At 51.2% G+C, this 15,122-nt stretch overlaps 1 protein-coding gene across 1 annotated transcript in view; it reads right to left on the bottom strand.

Annotated features, from left to right (window-relative positions):
• The window catches only part of LOC147725742 (vomeronasal type-2 receptor 26-like), a 50,082-nt gene extending 40,832 nt beyond the window's left edge, over positions 1 to 9,250 (bottom strand). The window contains exon 1 of the mRNA XM_086964582.1: positions 9,017 to 9,250. The gene's annotated coding sequence lies outside the window, so the exon portion shown is untranslated. The remainder of the gene's footprint in view (positions 1 to 9,016) is intronic.
• Between the last annotated feature and the right edge of the window lie 5,872 nt (positions 9,251 to 15,122).

The following is a 15,122-nucleotide window of genomic DNA, read 5'->3' as shown; positions in this document are numbered from 1 at the left end:
CCACCATCGCAGGATGGGCAGGGTCCAAAGGAGAATGGCCTCCACACCCCGCTCGAGCATCACAGGCGGGGCAGGATCCAATGGAGAACAGCCTCCAGACCACACTCCAGATTTGCAGGTGGGGCAGGATCCAATGGAGAACGGCATCCACACCCTGGTCCAGCATCGCAGGCGGGGCAGGATCCAATAGAGAACGGGCTCCACACCACGCTGCAGCATCACTAGCTCGGCAGGATCCAATGGAGAACGGCGTCCACACCCGCTCCACCATCGCAGGCCGGGCAGGGTCCAATAAAGAACGGCCTCCACGCCCCACTCCTGCATCGCATGCGGGGCAGGATCCAATGGAGAATGGCCTCCACACCCCGCTCCAGCATCACAAGCAGGGCAGGATCCAATAGAGAACAGCCTCCACACCCTGGTCCAGCATCGCAGGCGGGGCAGGATCCATTGGAGAACAGCCTCCACACCCCGCTCCAGCATCGCAGGCCGGGAAGGGTCCAATGGAGATCGGCCTCCACACCCCACTCCTGCATCACAGGCGGGGCAGGATCCAAGGAGAACGGCCTCCAGATCCCGGTTCAGCATCGCAGGCGGGGCAGGATCTATTGGAGAATGGCCTCCACACCCCGCTCCAGCATCGCAAGCAGGGCAGGATCCAATGGAGAACGGCCTCCACACCATGGTCCTGCATCGCAGGCGTGGCAGGATCCATTAGAGAACGGCCTCCACACCCCGCTCCTGCATCGCAGGCCGGGACGGGTCCAATGGAGAATGGCCTCCGCACCTTGCTCCTGCATCTAGGCGGGGCAGAATCCAATGGAGAACGGCATCCAGACTCCTGTTCAGCATCGCAGGCGGGGCAGGAAGCAATGGAGAATGGCCTCCACACCCCGCTCCTGCATCGCAGGCGGGACAGGATCCAATGGAGAACGGGCTCCACACCCTGCTGCAGCATTTCTGGCCGGGAAGGATCCAGTGGAGAATGGCCTCCACACCACGCTCCAGCATCGCAGGCGGGGCAGGATCCAATGGAGAACGGGCTTCACACCCCGCTGCAGCATTGCAAGTGGGGTAGGATCCAATGGAGAATGGCCTCCACACCCCGCTCCACCATCGCAGGCCGGGCAGGGACCAAAGGAGAACGGCCTCCACACCCCGCTGCAGCATCGCAGATGGGGCAGGATCCAATGGAGAACGGGCTACACACCCTGCTGCAGCATTGTAGGTGGGGCAGGATCCAATGGAGAACGGCCTCCACACCCTGGTCCAGCATCGCTGGTGGGGCAGGATCCAATGGAGAACGGCGTCCACACCCGCTCCACCATTGCAGGCCGGGCCGGGTCCAATGAAGAACGGCCTCCACGCCCCACTCCATCATCGCATGCGGGGCAGGATCCAATGGAGAACGGGCTACACACCCCGCTCCTGCATCACAGGCGGGGCAGGATCCAATGGAGAACGGCCTCCAGATCCCGGTTCAGCATCGCAGGTGTGGCATGATCCATTGGAGAACGGCCTCCACACCCCGCTCCATCATCGTAGGTGGGGCAGGATCCAATGGAGAACGAGTTCCACACCAAGCTGCAGCATTGCAGGCTAGGAAGGATCCAATGAAGAACGGCCTCCACGCCCCACACCAGCATCGCATGTGGGGCAGGATCCAATGGAGAACGGGCTCCACACCCCGCTCCATCATCGCAAGCAGGGCAGGATCCAATGGAGAACGGCCTCCACACCCTGGTCCAGCATCGCAGGTGTGGCATGATCCATTGGAGAACGGCCTCCACACCCCGCTCCATCATCGCAGGTGGGGCACGACCCAATAGAGAACGAGTTCCACACCAAGCTGCAGCATTGCAGGCTAGGAAGGATCCAATGGAGAATGTCCTCCACACCACGCTCCAGCATCGCAGGCGGGGCAGGATCCAATGGAGAACGGGCTCCACACCCCGCTGCAGCATCGCAGGCGGGGCGGGATCCAATGGAGAATGGCCTCCACACCCTGGTCCAGCATCGCAGGCCGGGAAGGATCCAATGGAGTACGGGCTCCACACTCCGCTGCTGCATTGCTGGCCGGGAAGGATCCAGTGGAGAATGGCCTCCACACCACGCTCCAGCATCACAGACGGGGCTAGATCCGATGGAGAACGGGCTTCACACCCCGCTGCAGCATTGCAGGTGGGGTAGGATCCAATGGAGAATGGCCTCCACACCCCGCTTCACCATCTTAGGCCGGGCAGGGTCCAAAGGAGAACGGCCTCCACACCCCGCTGCAGCTTCGCAGGCGGGGCAGGATCCATTGGAGAACGGGCTACACCCTGCTGCAGCATTGCAGGCGGGGCAGGATCCAATGGAGAACGGCCTCCACACCCTGGTCCAGCATCACAGGCGGGGCAGGATCCAATGAAGAACAGCCTCCATGCCCCACTCCAGCATCGCATGCGGGGCAGGATCAAATGGAGAACGGCCTCCATACCCCGCTCCTGCATTGCAGACGGGGCAGGATCCAATGGAGAACGGGCTCCACTCCCCGCTCCTGCATCACAGGTGGGGCAGGATCCAATGGAGAACGGCCTCCAGACCCCGGTTCAGCATCGAAGGCGGGGCAGGATCCCATGGAGAATGGCCTCCACACCCCGCTCCAGCATCGCAAGCAGGGCAGGATCCAATGGAGAACGGCCTCCACACCCGGGTCCAGCATCACAGGCGTGGCATGATCCATTGAAGAACGGCCTCCACACCCCGCTCCAGCATCGCAGGTGGAGCAGGATCCAATGGAGAACGAGTTCCACACCCTGCTGCAGCATTGCAGGCCAGGAAGGATCCAATGGAGAATGTCCTCCACACCACGCTCCAGCATCGCAGGCGGGGCAGGAGCCAATGGAGAACAGCCTCCACACCCCGCTCCAGCATCGCAGGCGGGGCAGGATCCAATGGAGAACAGGCTCCACACCATGCTCCAGCATCGCAGGCGGGGCAGGATCCAATGGAGAACGGGCTCCACAACCCGCTGCAGCATCGCAGGCGGGGCGAGATCCAATGGAGAACGAGTTACACACCTCGCTCCAGCATTGCAGGGCGGGAAGGATCCAATGGAGAATGTCCTCCAAACCACGCTCCAGCATCGCAGGTGGGGCAGGATCCAATGGAGAACGGGCTCCACACCATGCTCCAGCATCGCAGGCGCGGCAGGATCCAATGGAGAACGGGCTACACACCCCGCTGCAGCATCGTAGGCGGGGTGGGATCCAATGGAGAACGGGATCCACACCTCGCTCCAGCATTACAGGGCGGGAAGGATCCAATGGAGTACGGGCTCCACACCCCGCTGCAGCATCGCAGGAGGGGCAGGATCCAATGGAGAACGGGCTCCACACCCTGGTCCAGCATCGCAGGCCGGGAAGGATCCAATGGAGTACAGGCTCCACACCCCGCTGCAGCATCGCAGGCGGGGCAGGATCCAATGGAGAACGGGCTCCACCCCTCGCTCTAGCATTGCAGGGCGGGAAGGATCCAATGGAGAATGGCCTCCACACCCGCTCCACCATTGCAGGCCGGGCAGGGTCCTGCACAGAAGCGGTCGCTCCCCTCACCTCCTCCACACCTGGTATCGTAGCGCTTGACTCTGCCACTGCGCTTTCAACCGCTAGCAACAGCTATTCTGTCGCGCACTTCTGGGCACTGTATTGCTTGTGAAATATTGTACTGCTTGTGAAATATTTATTCGCTGAGTGCGTCTCGACTGCTTGTTTGTCGAATAGCTAGTGCAGAGTGCATTTGGGAGTGCTTTTGATCTCGAATGTTGCCAAATATCGTAGCGCTTTGACTGTGCGCTTTCAACCGCTAGCCACTGCTGCAAAACTTTAATCTCCCCCATAGCGCTCCATTGTTCCCACTGCCTGTGCCCCAATCTCTCCCTGCCTTGCAGCGTTTGTTATTGTTGCGTCCATTTTGTTTGTTGTGCCGTCCCAGACCGTCCCTCCACCTCGCTCTCGCCTCCCAGCTGCCCCTCCCACCCACTGAAGCTACAGGCCGTCCTCGCCCTCGTGGAGAGCTGTGACCATCCTGTCCTGCACAGAAGCGGTCGCTCCCCTCACCTCCTCCACACCTGGTATCGTAGCGCTTGACTCTGCCACTGCGCTTTCAACCGCTAGCAACAGCTATTCTGTCGCGCACTTCTGGGCACTGTATTGCTTGTGAAATATTGTACTGCTTGTGAAATATTTATTCGCTGAGTGCGTCTCGACTGCTCGTTTGTCGAATAGCTAGTGCAGAATGCATTTGGGAGTGCTTTTGATCTCGATTGCTGCCAAATATCGTAGCGCTTTGACTGTGCGCTTTCAACTGCTAGCCACTGCTGCAAAACTTTAATCTCCCCCATAGCGCTCCATTGTTCCCACTGCCTGTGCCCCAATCTTGCCCTGCCTTGCAGCGTTTGTTATTGTTGCGTCCATTTTGTTTGTTGTGCCGTCCCAGACCGTCCCTCCACCTCGCTCCCGCCTCCCAGCTGCCCCTCCCACGCTCCGCCCCTCCACTCTCCATTTATGACAGCTGAACCAACGCGCAGCGTCCATGCGCAGCGGTCGCGCCGAAGGTGCGCCAAAGGTAAGCCCGTCTACGCCTGTCCGTGCCTGGACCGCGCCCAGCGCCAAACCCCCTCGTCCCTGCAAACCGCACTCTGGCCGTATTAAGTATGACGCAGCCACCCTCCTAGCCCTTAACCCCGGATGCACACCCCAATGCTATGAAGCTGCCCCGGAACGTACCCACGGGCCCTTCGCCTGCCACTCCTGTACATTTACCAGCGTCAAGACCCTTACCACAACCACTAACCCCAAACACAGCTCCGACTCTAACCACCTGAAGTGCATCCTGCTAAACACCCGCTCGGTCCACAGACATGCCACCGAACTCTGGGATCTACTCGACGCTATATCACCAGACGTCGCCTTCCTCACTGAAACATGGATGAATGCATCATCAACACCCGACATCGCCATAGCCATTCCGGACAATTACAAGATCATCTGTAAAGACCGCACTGTCCAAACAGGAGGAGGCATCGCCATCGTCCATAAAAACACCATCAAAATTACGACCAGCTCCGACGTTAACCTTAACACCGCCGAACACCTCCACTTCCAGGTCCACACTGACCCCAGAACCACACTCAGAGGCACCGACATCTACAGGCCTCCAGGAACGCGTAAACAATTCAGCGAGGACATCACTGACTTCATCAGTCCACATGCCCTCGCCTCCGAGAACTACATCCGACTAGGAGACCTCAACTTCCACCTGGAAAAGAAAAACGACAGCAACCCCACCACCCTTCTGGACAACCTGGCCAATCTCGGACTCAAACAACTTGTTGACACCCCCACCCATGTAGCCGGACATACGCTAGACCCAATCTTAACTTCCAGCAAACACATCTCCTTCGATCGTACCACAGCTCTCCACTTGACGGACCACAGCTGTGTTCACTTCAGCTACAAAACCACCTCGACCCACAACCCCCCACAACCTATTCCCCGAAGAAAATAGAACAAAATCACCACCGACCAACTCCTCACATTGCTCAACCAAAAACCACCCGCCTTCTCATCGGACCCAAACCAAGCTGCCATCAAATTCAAACAATGGATCACTCACAGCGCTGACGAATTAGCACCTTTGAACATCCATCGCACCAAACAAGACAGCAAAAAGGCCCCCTGGTTCAACGATGACCTTAAGAAATCCATGAAACTATGCCGTACTCTTGAGAAAACATGGAGAAAAAACCCAACCACCGACAACATGACCACCTTCAAGGCAGCCACCCGCAAACACCACCAGCTGATTCGATCCACCAAGAAATCAGCATTCAAGAATCGACTCGACAACAATGCCCATAACAGCAAGGAACTATTCAACATCGTCAAAGAATTTACCAACCCCACCGCTGCCTCAAACGACATCACTCCCTCCCAAGACCTCTGCGATTCGCTATCCTCCTTCTTCTACAACAAAATTGCCGACATACATAACAGCTTCGAAAACAGTCCCAACGAACAATCCTCCCCACCACCCTCAGAACCTATACCGCCCTCTAACAATCTCATTGCCTGGAACCCAATCACCACCGAAGACACCATCCGCCTAATGAATTCCATCCACTCTGGCTCGCCAACCGACCCATGTCCCCACCACATCTTCAACAAAGCAGACTCCATCATCGCACCCCATCTCCGCGATGTTATCAACTGCTCCTTCAACTCTGCTACCTTCCCAGAAAGCTGGAAATATGCCGAAGTCAGTGCCCTCCTAAAGAAACCCACAGCAGACCCCTCTGAACTCAAAAACTACCGCCCAATATCCCTCCTCCCTTTCCCGGCAAAAGTCATCGAGAAAGCCGTCAATAGCCAACTCGCCGCCTTCTTTGAATCCAACAACTCCCTCGATCCCTCACAGAACGGCTTTCGAGCCAAACACAGCACTGAAACCGCCCTCATCGCAGCCACAGACGACATCCGAAAACTACTGGACAACGGAGAAACAGTAGCCCTCATTCTACTCGACCTCTCCGCCGCCTTCGACACAGTCTGCCATAGTACCCTCATACAACGCCTCAACAACATCGGAATACAAGGAAAAGCATTGGACTGGATCGTCTCATTCCTCGCCGGAAGAACCCAGAGAGTACGACTTCCCCCTTTCAAATCAGAGGCTACCGAAGTCATTTGCGGTGTACCACAAGAATCATCACTCAGTCCCACCCTTTTCAACGTTTACATGAGTCCACTCGCATCCATCGCGCGTCAACACAACCTTAACATCATCTCCTACACTGACGACACCCAGCTGATCCTTTCCCTCACCTGTCTCTCATGGGCTCTGAAGAGCCAGGGCCAAGGGCCAGTCCTCAAGGCAAGGGGGTACTAAGAAGGGACTAACAAGCCTAATAACAAATCAGAAGCCAGCATTTATGAAGGACAATGATACAAGCCAATAACAAATATGGACAGAGAGTGGGAGGGGCTTCAAGTACAATACAGCATGGCTCGCAGAGCAGCACATGCGCTGCATAGGCGAGACCTAAAAAGTGCCTCTGGCTGATGATCTGTCAGGAAATCATACATCTCTGACATGTGCTTCTGTCATGTGCTGCAATTCAGTGAATAACAATTCACTTACATCCTGCTCTACTTCCCTCAGGTCCCTCCGAGATCAGATTCAAGAAGACAAACCCACACTTACCGCAGCCAGTTCCACTCATGGAATCATCCTTAGAGGATGTGCATCTCTCAGCAATAGCAGCAGCAAGTTGGAAAATCTCATTCGCTGTGTAACTCAAGTCCGCTGGCTCTGAATCGACAGGGTCCTGGCCCCTGGCACCGATCAGGCAAGGACCTGTGCAGGTGGGTACAGACAGGCATGGACGGTGGAGACAGGCGCAGACAGGCACGAATGCGCGCAGACCAGCTTAGGTGCGACTATGCAGCACAGCAGCGCTTCTGCTGCACTTCTATGCAGTTGTCATGCTTACGTAGTCCACCAACAGGAAGGTGAGTCTGAGGCGTGGCCAAGCACTGAGAACAAGGAGGACACATAAATGCAACTGGAGCTCAATAGCTACACCTCTACCTGGCAGGCTACCCTCACAGGTAGAGTACAGGGAAAGAAAACAGCAAAACAAAAACAAAAACCACAAAGAAATAGTGAAGAAGACAAAAGATAAAGAAATTAAAACTAGGTGGCCGCCGACCAGGGCAAGAAGCCAGGCGACTCCTGCGGCAGTGCTCTGCAAAGATAAGAATGCAGCGGTTCAAAGTAACGCAGCACGGTGCAGGAAGTCATTTTGCTGCGCTGTGCTGCGTTAGTTTGGAAAGCACAAAGACGCAACATATTTACAAGAATATGTCGCATCTCTGTGCTTCCCCAGCGCTGGCGCAGAAACTGCAGCCATGCGCCGGCACAGGCACCCTTGCACCATGGTGCAAGGATGCCTCCGTCGTGGGGAGATTGTTTTTGTGCACAAAACAATCACTACAGGCGTTTTCCTCTTTCAATGCGTGCTGTAGAATGCAGCACGCATTAAAAGAGGAAAAAACGAGTAGAAATGAAAACATTTCTCCTCGTTGCGCCTCGCTACTCCACCTCTAGGGTGGCGCAGCATTCGACGCATCTCCAGATTTATGATTTCTCGTAAATCTGGAGATGTGTCTTGTTCCATGGGTGTTGCATGGAAACACCCACAGCAACACCCATGGAACGCCGCTTCCACGCACTGTGCTGTGTGTGAGGGGGCCGTATTTACAAGGAGAGGAAGAGTCACAAAGGGTGGCTTTTCCTCTCCTTATAAATATGGAGAAGCCCCCTGTGTCATCATTACGTCACAGAAAGTGACGCAGTGGTGGCGCAGGGGGTTGTAAATCTGCCCCACAGTGAGGGTGTGTCAGCGCACCTTATGGTGAGAAATCCCGCCATTCATCTGTCCTCCCATACTTCCCCTTCCAGAGCATTTCTACTCTTTACCACCCCATAATACTCACAGCATTCTGTGCTGTGATTTAAATATTAACCAGCCCTTTGATCTCTACAGTATTATTGATTTAAACCACATCCTTAAGACCTGTGCAGAATACACTTAGATGTCTGTGACCTGTGGCTGCTCACTTGTTTCAACGTCACTTGAAGCACCTGTGTGCTCCTCATCATCTTATTCATTAAACAGCATCCTCGGTGCCTACCAAGAGCTAACTTGGATTGTGTGCTAACCGGCTTCTCGCTCAGCACCTGTAGGAATGTGTCTAGAAGTGCACAGATGTTCACTCTCTCACTTGCAAAACTCTTTGCACCGGTGCAGAATACGCTTAGAGGTAAGTGCCCCTCAGCTTATGGCGCACTTTACAAGTTAGAAAGGGTCACAGTGTTACTCCTGGTGCTCTGGTTTATATGCCACCAAACCAGGTCATATTAAGATCCCACTGAAGGCCATAAATGAAGATCTCAATCATATTCCACTGACCTGGTTCTCATAGTGACCATTGAAATGCCACCGGATGGCGCTCTGGTTGATGACAAGTTGTTGCCCTGATGGAGCGGAGAGGTCCAAATGTCCAATTTCATAGGGCTCCAGAAAAATTCCTTTGTTATCATAAATCCAGTTCACAATGTCATACTTTGCTGGTATCTCCCCTTTGCCATGAAAATAGATTTCATCCCCAGCAGCAGTCTTGAAATGCACCTTCAGGAGGAAACTGTTCAGCTAAAAGAATAAAGAGTACAAAGTCAGTAGATCAAGTTTAAGTACAGAAGTGTGGGTGAAAACTCAGACGTGGCACATGGAGGACCAGGCATGCGCATCCAGTGTGTTTCTAACCGTGACCAGGAGTAAACACTGCCTAAGTATTAACAGAGATGGTTGGGAAAGGCCCTCTCCCTTTGGCAGACTTGAGGGCAGGTCTGTGGACAACTCTGAGCATTCAAAACAAATCACCCCCTGGGCTTTGGCTCCTTGGGATCCTCTCTTAGAGTAGGTGCAACCTCATGACAGCCTGCCAGATGAAAGCATGATTCTCATTCCAAAAAGAGAGATATATTTAGTCAAACCCTTATTGACAGGCTTAACCTTTGTCCAGTTGGCCATTCAGCCAATTGAGATGAAGAACAACTTAACATCAGCAGCAAAGATCAGATGCAAACAGTAGTAAGTTAAACCCTTGAAGTACCAATGCATGGACCTCCCACCAGCGCCTTGAGACACTCACGAGTGAGTAGCGCGCTATATAAACCCTCGATTGATTGATGGATTGATTGATTGGACCTTGGAGGAGTCTTATTTATATTGTCATAGGTGGGACACCATATGTGGGGGTCGCAGAGGGCATTACGTCTGCCATTCTTATGGACTAGAGTGATCTCTATCTCTCCCAAAGAACAGCTGTAACTCTGAAGGTGCAACAAATATGTGTCCAGCTGCCGTCCCAAATGTAAGTTTGTTTCTGAGAAAGAAAAGACCCTCAGGACCTGGGCACCATGATATCTTTTCTGGCTGTGACCACCAGACACCAAAGACATCAAGTTGTTTATACTGAATGTACCCATTAATTGCCCCTTATGTTTTCCACAGTTCAAGCTTCAGTCTTGTCTCCATTGTACCCTGATCAGGGACCCTTCTCCTTCAACTACGAAGTGAATAGGAAGAACTTCACTACAGTTTTATATACAGGCATCCGGGCAGCGTATAAAGCAGCAGTTAACGTGGTCTTCTTTTTACATCTCGGTAGGTCTCTGAATTGCTTGTATAGTATTCTTTTTCCGTAGTATTGCCATGACCTAGCTTGCTTTGGTTAATTTGCTTATAACAATTGTATGGGCAGACGACATGCCTGCCACTGGCTCTTCGTGGTCACTTTTCCCATAAATGCCATAAATGCCTTTCTCTTGACATACTTGACAGTATCTGGAGACCAACAATCTGCTTAGATGCTCGCAGACCAGATTCCGCCCAGGGCAGGGCACTGACATCGCCCTTCTTGCAGCGGTGGAGGAGGCCAGAGCACTTTTGGACACGGGAGGATCAGTGGCAGTGATCCTCCTGCACCTCAGTGCGGCCTTCGACACCGTTAACCATCGGGTCCTAATCCATCGACTTAAGAACATCGGTGTGGAGGGCACTGCGCTGACCTGGCTCACTTCCTTCCTTGGCCAGCGCTTCTTTCAGGTCTGGGAGAATGACACCCGTTCCCCCGAAACTCCCCTCCAATGCGGCGTGCCTCAGGGTTCATTCAATGTCTACATGTCCCCATTGGAGGAGGTTGTCAACCCGTTCGGGGTGAGTATCATCAGCTACGCTGATGATACTCAATTAGTGGTGTCCTTAGCTCACCCAAACCAAAAACCATCGGATCTATACAACTGTCTGGCAGAAATACAAGGATGGATGAATAGCTCGTCTTTGAAACTTAATGGCTCAAAGACAGATATTCTCCTCCTTGGCCAGAAGGGGCTTTCCCTCTCGCAGAACATCTGGCCCCCCTGCTTGGGTGAACCCCCTGCTCCTAAGTCTGATATTAAAAGCCTGGGAATTTGGCTTGAAAAAGATCTGTCTTTCAAGACGCAAGCCAAAAAAATCGTGGGGACTTGTTTTGGGCTCCTCAAATCGATCAGGAAGATCCTGCCCCTACTTCCTCCTGCCTCCCAGAAACTGTTAATCCAAGGCCTTATTTTATCAAGGCTGGATTACAGTAACACCATCTACCTAGGCGCTCCCGAGGCAACCCTTAACAAATTACAAAGGATCCAGAATGCCGCGGCTCAGATCCTTACCAATACCCCGACCAGATCTTCGGCCAAACCAGCCCTGAAACTCCTCCACTGGCTTCCAGTGAGAGAGCGGGTGAAGTTCAAGGCTCTCTGTCTGTCTCACAGACTTCTACAAGACAAAGGCCCCCCTATTTTAAGAAACTTCAGCAGGCCCTACAAAGCCCCAAGATCCCTCCGATCCGATCAGGAATACCTTATCACCATCCCCAGAGTGAAGAAGGTGCGCACGGGTGGACGGCGCTTTTCTGTTAACACTGCCCGTCTTTGGAATTCACTACCCCGCGACCTTAGGACGGAACCAGACTATCTCCGATTCAGGAAGCGGTTGAAAACGCACCTTTTCTCCTGATCTGACTTCCACCTTCGCCCCAGTGACCCTCAGATGTTTGGATCTTAGCGCTGGGATACTTACGGGTGACTACGCGCTTTATAAAATCTAATAATAATAATAATAACATAACCCCCTTGACGCATGTTAGAAAGAGATATATGATCAAGTGAACATATGGTATTGAACATATGACTTTGTATCAGGTTTGGGGAGGCCATGGCCTTTGGCCTGACCTGAATGGCGCTTATTGTTTACCAAGATTTAATTGAATATTGTAACACTGGCAGCTCTGTTTTTAACTTGTGATTATTGCTGCTCGGCTGAGCATATAAATAGATCATGATTATAATTGTATGTTTAAATTTTTTGTTTTGTCACATTACAGCCCTGAAGAAGTCCCATCTGGGACGAAACGCATCGGCTGTTTATTCTTACAAATGGAACAATAAAGAGGACTTTTTCTAAACAAATTGGACATTACTCTCAGTGTCTTTGTAATAAGCTTGTGACTTAGTTTTCATAATTCCTACATGTGGTGCACCTGTGCTTATGAATCAAATTATGTTAAATTCAGTTTGGAACTATCACTGTGATGGTGGGTGTTTACCGGTGTGCACACAAATCCCAATCTAGAATATAAAGGGAAAATTACTACTGTGGCTATTTTGGTTAGGTGCATTTATAAAGAAGGTTCCACCATCAGCCTAGTCCTAGCATTTCTGTTCCCTTCGTTTGCACTGACCAGCCTCACACCTTGACCTAAATCCTTAGAAATATTGTGAAACCTTGGGTAGCAGCCAGGGCTTCGAAATGCCGGTGTTCAAAGATAGACGCCAGGAGCTACCTCAAGACCTGTTCGCTACAAACCCCAAATCAGGCACAACTATTATTCCTAACACAGAAGGCCTGAAAGTGAAATTCAAAAAAATTGGAGACTCAAAAAAAGTGAAATGTCAAGATGGTGGGATGGTACCACCTTAGAAAAATACATTGAAAATAAAAAATCCCTAGGGGATTGAGAATATTAATATTCCCCACGTTTGAGGACCTAGATCTGGAACAACTGGTGGATTGGGAGGGAAACCTCAGGCGTCCTTCATATCATATGATGAAGATTCTTATAATCAATGCTGAGAAAAAAGGTGAAAAATTGAGAAAGGAGATAGAAGAACTAGAAAAGGAAATTGAAGGTTCACCCCTCAAGGAAGTAACTAAGAAGAACTTTGCGATCCTAGAAGGCATTTTAGAAAGTCATCAGCTATGTTTAAGAGACAAAAAGCTTAAAAAAATCAAGCGGGACAATAAGGACTACAGGGATGGAAGGATATATACCTTCTCACATAAATATGACAATGTCAAGATGACTGGGGCGGGAACGAGACGCAGAGAAGAGACTTCAGAGTTGACCTCTGCCAGTAGCATAACGTCACTATCATCAGGAGCCAGTTCAATCTCAATTGAGGCAACGGTAGTACCGGTAGAGGGGGAAGCAAGAACCAATCCCAATAATTTTTTATTGGAAATGGAGAGGCTACGGTTGGGGGCAAGACCAAAAGATCCAAAACCCGAAGGGGGGGGGGGGAGGGGGGGGCAGGAGGTGGCAGGAACGACAACAAAGGAAGAGGTCAAGGTGTGGATACGGTTGCAAAAAGGACGAGGTCAAACAGAACAAAGAACTAACAGATGTGACCACTAGTACATTCGTGGAATGTGAAAAACCTATCATTGTTAACCTTTCTGACAGGGTATTGTCCACTGAAGAAATTTCTGTACTAAGCAAGGGACTGGGTTTTTGTCCCAACCAAGTGGATGGAGACACTGATGTTTTTGTGGATCTGTTTAAATTTATTCGTACCCTAAAACTAAAACACCACTTTGTTAGAAATCCCCCGACTGTAACTACCCCTTGTAATGTTGGCATTGTCTCTGAACATACGGCTACTGAAAGAAATTTAATTCAATCAATGATGGCAATTGAATTTGATACTTCTGTGGATAGGGACTTAATCTGTGAAGAATTGCGAATTGTTGAAGATGTGAGGATAGAGAGTGGTTTGAAACCCAGGTCGAAATTCACACCTGTAGGAACTCACCCTAATATTGACATCTTTAGGGAGAAAGTAACACATGGCCTATACCAGCTATTGGATCATCCCATCCGCCCTAATGCACATCATCACAACCTCATGATTGGGGAAAGGGTAGCCCTAGATAATTTAAAAACAGATAGTACCATCGTCATCCGTGAGGCAGACAAGGGGGGCAATGTGGTCCTTATGAGAAAAGTAGACTATTTGATGGAAATTGACCGGCAATTATCTGATACAGCCTGCTATATTAAGCTCGCTCATAATTCCATTGCCACTCTTTGGGCCTACATCAACATGAGACTTACAGATTGGCGTGAAGAAGGGTTGATCAGCGAAGAGGAATGTAGATATATGATGGTTACTGAGCCAACATTCCCTTGTATATACATCTTACCTAAAATCCACAAGGGCGGCCCTTTTCCACCTGGCCGCCCTATCATCTCGGTGTTAATTCACCAACGGAACGCTAATCGGAATATGTGGATGTGTTTATACAACCCTTTGTACAAAATCTCCCAGCATATATCAAGGACACCAAGGATATTTCAGCAACATTTTAGGAATTTTTATGGACTGAAAATGTAATCTTTGTTACACTTGATGTCACCAGCCTCTATACATGCCTAAAAAAGGAATTCAGCATAAAGGCTCTTGAATTCTATCTGGGACAGAGAGCAGCTGAGCACCTTGGTCACAATGAGGTGCTTATTAAAACGACTAATATCATCCTATCTAAAAACTTCTTTCTCTATGACTCCACATGGTATCAACAGACCCAAGGGACTGCAGTGGGGTCCAGATTTGCTACCGCTTACGCCGGCCTTTTCATGGGCTGGTTCGAGCGGGAGCATGCCTGGGGCCGCCGGGCATCGGGGTGGTCAGAGTATGTGATCTACTGGGGCAGGTACATAGACGATGTGATCATGTTGTGGAATGGACCTGCCCTAGACCTCCTTGCCTATTATTAATATCTAAATGACAACCCCTATAACGTGCATTTCACGATGGAATACAATAGCAAAGAGATCGACTTCCTGGACGTGACATTCTTTGTTGAAAATAACAAGATTAACAGTAGGACCCACAGGAAAGCCACTAGTTGCAATAGAACTCTGCACTTTACCAGCGCACATCCCCGTCACGTCATCAACAACATCCCTTATGGAGAGATGATTAGGATGCGATGAAATTGTAGCACTCCAGACACTTTTCTCAACAACATCAATGAGACAACGGAACGTTTCCGGCATAGGGGATACCCCTCTAGTATCTTGAACAAGGCATTCAAGAGGGTCACTAAAGTAACTACGGAATCAACCCTGGCCCCATCGGAAATAAGAAAGACAAAACAACCATAAGTTGCGTTCACCACACCATACACAAAT

This window comes from Lissotriton vulgaris, chromosome 3_2, assembly GCF_964263255.1.
Source record: "Lissotriton vulgaris chromosome 3_2, aLisVul1.2, whole genome shotgun sequence".
Taxonomy (NCBI): Eukaryota; Metazoa; Chordata; class Amphibia; order Caudata; family Salamandridae; genus Lissotriton; species Lissotriton vulgaris.
This window is presented reverse-complemented; position numbering and strand designations above follow the sequence as displayed.